Raw genomic sequence first — 5,594 nt, forward strand, 5'->3', positions numbered from 1 at the left:
TCTCGGGGGACCGGGCTGCGGGGCGCGGGGCCCAGGGAGGCCTCACCCTCGGCGACGCTGCTCAGCAGGGCCAGAGCGGCCAGGGTGGGCCATAGCGCAGGCTGCTAGAAGAGACGATGGGGAGCCTCAGGGGGGAAGAGGACAGCTTGGTAGGGTCTGGAAGGGGCTGGGGCCCGACAGTATTGGAGGATAATGGGCCAGCAGCCCCAGGGAGCGGGGAGGAAGGAGCTCTGGAGGGCACTGACCTTGCTCCCTCCTTCTGGCCCCTCCCTGACTATTTCCCCACCCACTTCTGATACCTGCACCCAGGAGCCATGCTCTCCCTCCCAGGTCAAGCCACCTTTCCTCAATACCCGGTAGAAGTCTCTGGGAGAACCACTCACCTGCCGCCTAGGCCCAGCCCGGAGGGGCAGCACAGAAAGGCCTCCACGTCCAGGCTCCATCTCTGTCAACACCAGGAGCTCCCATCAGCTGTAGCCGACCTGTTCCCCCACCCTCCTCTTGAGGCAGCTTGGAACATGGAGAGATGAGTTATCCTCAGAGCAGGTCATCCCTCTACTTCAGCTTCTCCAGGTGAGGGACAAGGGGCTTGGGCAGCTGGGCTCAACCCAAGAGAAGTGGCTGCATCGAGAACCTATGTGGTGGTGCTTTGCACCTGTTTCCTTTCAGATCTCATAACTCCATGAGGTAAATAGTATGTATCATCCCCGTTTTCCAGACCAGCAAACAAGGCTGAGAGAAGCTCAGCAGTTATCTAAAGTCACAAGGGTAGACCCACAAGCTGTGCCGGGAAGGGAACTTCCTGCTCTGTGCTGCAGGGCTGGAGAAGGGAGCAGCTGGACACCCTGACCTCACAGAGAGCCTGCTGTCGATACTGCAGAGGAGGAAGTTGTGGCCTGGAGAAGAATTAGGGTGCTTGCGGGTTGCCCCGAGTTATTGGATGATAGTGAGGTCCAGGCTTCAGCCTGTGCTGCCCACCCAAGTGCTGCTGCACCTTGCTCCTCTGTGATTTCTGTCTGGATGCAGAGCCGCCTGACCACAGAAGTCTCTCCTGACCACAGACATCCTTCAAGAGTCAGCAGGTGGTAGAGGCTGAGGAGCCCTCTAGGAACAGGGGAGGGGGTCTGGGCCATGGCTCTCTATGGCCACCAGGGGGCAGCATCTGTCAAGCCTGTGGACTCAACGGTGGGTGGGCTTTCCCCCTACCCTCAGCCAGACTCAGGCCCCAGCAACTCCCAAGAGTTGCTTCCTACACCAGCCTGGTCTCTGAGAGCTGAGCCACCGTGAGAGCTGGTCCAGGACTGTCCGCCTGCAAGCTCCCTCTGGATCTGGCAGCCTGGCCCTGCTCCTAGAAGTTTCCCCTATGAACCATCCTTCATGAACCCAGTCGGCCTTTCAGAGTCCCACCAATATTTATGAGCCCGCACTGCCTGGCACTCCCAAACACCTCTCTGGAGCCCTGGAGCCTTCATGGGCCCTCACTAGCTGTCCTGCTCGTGGGTCCCAGCTGTCACCTCCTACCTCACCCCCAGCGCACAGAATGCCACGTGCCTGAGGGCCAGGTCTCCCTGGAGAGGCCCTCCAGCGCCACATGTGCTCTCCTAGCAGAATTTGGGCTAGAGGAGCCAGGGTAGTGACTTGTTCTCACTGATGGAAGGAAAGCCTAGCAAGATAGGGTTAAAGGCCCCTGCAGTAGGGGGAGCCCAGGAGCAGGTCTCTTGCGGGCAGTTTAGGCCCTCCCACTCCCTCGGTGCCATCTGGGGCCACCTGGTCCTCCAGCCCTTGTCTGGCCGCCCCATCTACCAGCCCGATACTCACCAGGGGGGTTCTGTGTCCTGTTCTTCTAGGCACCTTTCCTGGAACCAGAGCCGGGCTTTCCCCTGCAGCCCAGAAACTTCATGCCCAGGGCTGTGCACCTGGCCGTGCCTCTCTTAGCCAAAAGCGAGGTCTTGGCAGCCAGTCTGAGCCCTGTAGCGGCAGTAGGAGCCTCGCATTACCGCGGCGGGCCGGCAGGGCTAGGCAGGGCTAGCATAGTCCGACAAGCAACTAGAGGGACTGAGGGGGGCTGGGAGGGGCGGAGAGCTGCACAGCGGGCCCAGGAGAGGGAGAATGTGAGAAAGGAGTGGAAGGGGAAACCCCTGGCCGCTCCCCCCTAGCCCCTGGGCTGGAATGAGAGGTGGGCGAAACAGGTCGGCTTACCGCGAGTGCAGGGCTCTGGGTCCGGGACACAGCGAGAGCTGGGACCCGAGGGACCTGCTGCTGGCGGAGCCCGTGGGCCGTGTCTGGGGGCAGAGCCCAACTCCATCCCTCAGCAGCCTCATGCCCGCCGCCGTCCGGTGTCAAATTCCAGCCCTGGCGTCACCGGATCCTGGGGTGGGGCCCAAGCGCTCCCCCACCCCGCCCTACCTTTCAGGGCTCACCTGGCCGCTCCACCCTCTGGAATTCGGTCCCCCTCGCTCCACTAAGGTCCCCCGAGGTAGCGGGGGAGGAGACACTGGGGAGGGCCCCAGGTCGGTGCAGAGGCGCAGACACTGGGTGTTCAGAGTTTGGAGACACTTGGAGTAGGGAGTTGGGAGGCCGGGCAGAGGGCGGGAGCAGGAGGGGATGGGCCTTGGGCCACTGGCGTTTGGGCTCCTGTCGTCGTGGCTGGCCACTCTGTGCTAGCTGCTCTCTCTGATCCACCACTAGTTTCTTCTCTCAACAGACTCATCGCACTCCTTAAGTTCACAAGGCACCGAGCTGGGGCTTTCAAGGTCCGACCTGGCTCTAGCGGCCCCAGCCCCTCCGCTAGACCCACTGCTTCTCCTCCGCTGCCGCCTGGGGCTTGGAATACAGACACACCTGCAAACACCGCTGCTCAGCCCGGCACAGCGAGGGCAGCGTGGTAGGAGGGGGTGCCAGGGGCTGAAGAAGAGGAGGGTCCCGGAGGAGGAAGGTTTGCACCGAGGGTTGAGGTAGGAGCTGGAGGGTCGTATTTAAGATGCCTAATTATGGCAGTTTGGCTGGTGGGATCGAGGTTGGGTGAGTAAGTAACAGGGGTAGAAGTAAAGAAAGGCCAGATGCTGTATGTCCTTATAGGCAGTTTGGACTTTATTCTGGGGACCACCGAACTTGTTTCAGGCAGGAGAATGGTGTGATCAAACGTGCATTTCTGTGGCTAACTCTGGCTGAAGTGAGGATGGTTTGGAGGTATGTCAGGAGGCTTCTGGGGGGAGAGAGGAATCTGAAGCTGAATTGTGGGGAGAGTGTGGGGCTTCAGGGGCTCTTTCAGGGCTGCACCTTTTTGAAAACTCAGTTGGTGCCAGATTGGATGGGGTGGGGCAATGGGACAGTCTGCCTTTGGTCTGGGTGACCAGGTGTAGGGGATTCATTCTGGCTGGGGCTCCTGGAGCAGAGGCAGGCTGTGGACAGGAGCTTGTGAGTTCAGTGTCGATCGTGCTGAGCTGAAGGGACCCGTGGATTATCCTAGTGGAAATGTTCAGGAAGTGACTGAATTTGTAGCCTGGAGAAAGTGAAGTGAGCTGGGCTGGAGATAGCAGTTTGGGAACTGTTGACCAACCGACCATTGGAAGCTGTGGGTGGGGATGAAAGTGCTCAGGGGACGCGTTTGGACCAGCTGTACTCCGGCTGTGTGTCAGAACCATCTGTGGATCTTTTAAAACTACCCAGATCTGGGCCCACCCCCAGACCTGAATCAGACGGGGCATGCGCAGTTTCCACATCTGCACAGGTGATTCTGGTGTGTGCAGGTGGAGAGCCACGCCTTTGGGGAGAGCAGTTCATGTGCAGCGGTGGGGACTAGAAGCCTGACTGTCCCCAGGCAGGGAGCAGCTCTGCTCGCCCCCGGCCAGCTGCCCAGTTGGGCAGGGGCTTCTTCCCCAGGGCTTTATGGTCACGGCTGCAGCTTGCTGGCATGCAGCCTATGCCTTGTACAACCGCAGGGGGCGCCATTCATGTAGCACACAAGTTCGCATTGGAGTTTGCATCAGAGTGGCCTTGTCTCCAGCAGAATGGAGGGAAGTTTCTGGGTCTCCCTGTCCCTCAGTCAGGGCTTTGCTTTCTCCTCCGCCCAGGAGGTTTCTGTCTGAGGACAAAGTGCCACAGTATAGGGGCATGTGGGGAGTCCGGAAGGGGATGGCACTCGGATTGGGATGTCAGGTGAGAGGTGAGGGGCCAGCCTGCCCCACCTGCTGCCACGTGGCAACTCTGGCAGGAAACTCACACCCAGGCCTGTGGCCTCAGGGGCAGGCTTGTGGCCGGCCTGCCAAGCGGGGGAAGGGACAGAGCAGATTCCAGGGCTCTGGAGGTGGGATGTCCTTTCCACTTGCCAGGGGTTCCTGAGGCTAGGCTCTGCCTTCCTGTTCTGTGCAGGAAGAGGGTGCTGAGAGGAGACTGTGTGCTAGGGGGAGGGTGGGGCTGCCAGGAGTGGGTGAGGTCAGTGGGCTGCTCTGTGTTGGGTACTTGGCAGTGCCACTTTCTTGTGCCTGCAGGAATCTCTGTCCCTGCAGAGCTCGGGCTGTGATGACCCAGCGGTGCTGTCCTAAGTGCTGTGGCCTTCAGTCCCTTGCCCTCTAGCTCCTTTAGGGGGGTGCCAGCGTAGATTCCAGGGCATGTCCTGATGCCCCTGGTTTGCCTCTCAAGGCAAAGGGGGTGCAGGACTGCTGTGAGACAGGGGAGGCTCCAGAAGGCCCCTAGGTGACCATGCAGGTCCTGCAGCTGGGAGAGGTGGAAAGAAGGCTGGAGAGATGGCCCTTGGGTTTAGGGTGGCTGCTGAAGCCCTGGGTTCCTGTTTCTTCCGGGAAAGTCAGAGAAAGCGAGAGGAGGCAGGCTCAGGGAAGAGCTTTATTGCTTCCATGATGGCTTCCCAGCAGGCCTCCCGCAGCCTGGGTGAAGTCCTGGTGCCTCACTTCCCTCTGGTCCAGGCTAAAGGCAGAACCCGAGGGCCTGGCAGTCTCGTTGCTGAAACCCAAAAGAGTTGCCGGGTAGGCTGCTCCAGGCTTGCAGCACTGTCCTGGGGGTCGGTTGCAGCTGGGGTGGGGGTGGCGGCCGTTCCCATCAGGCTGGGCCAGGCCATGCCTCCGGAACTCTGAAGTTCTTTCCGCTCAAACCCAGGGGCGTCTTGTTGGCTTAAAGGATGGCTCCAAGTTTTCCCTGTGGGGCAGCTGGGTGGGAATATCCCCTCTGTTCCCCAAGAAAGGCCAAACACTGTCATGAACTGGAGGGGGTTGGCCTGAGATCCCGCCCACCTCCCCTCGGCCCTGGAGCAGGGCACAGGCTAGTCCTGGCACCCCCACTCTATGGGGAGCCTGTTGGGACCATCGCCTGAGGGGCCCTTTAGTGGGTCTCTTTCTGCACGGCCAGTGGACCAAACGTGACATCTCCAACCTGATTAAAAAATAAATTATCCCTCCCCCCCCCCCCCAATTCACAAAGTGATAATACACCGAACACTGATTGGAGAAATGATTCTGGTAGCAGCTTTGCTGCCTAGCGTCCGCTTCCTGCATGCTGGGCCTGCTGGGCACAACCAGTGGCCTCCTGGCCTTCTGGCTTCAAGGGCCCAGGCTGAGCTGAAGGCCGAGTGCTGGGCTCTG

This window comes from Bison bison, unplaced genomic scaffold (assembly GCF_000754665.1).
Source record: "Bison bison bison isolate TAMUID 2011002044 unplaced genomic scaffold, Bison_UMD1.0 scf7180017864484, whole genome shotgun sequence".
NCBI classification, from domain to species: Eukaryota; Metazoa; Chordata; class Mammalia; order Artiodactyla; family Bovidae; genus Bison; species Bison bison.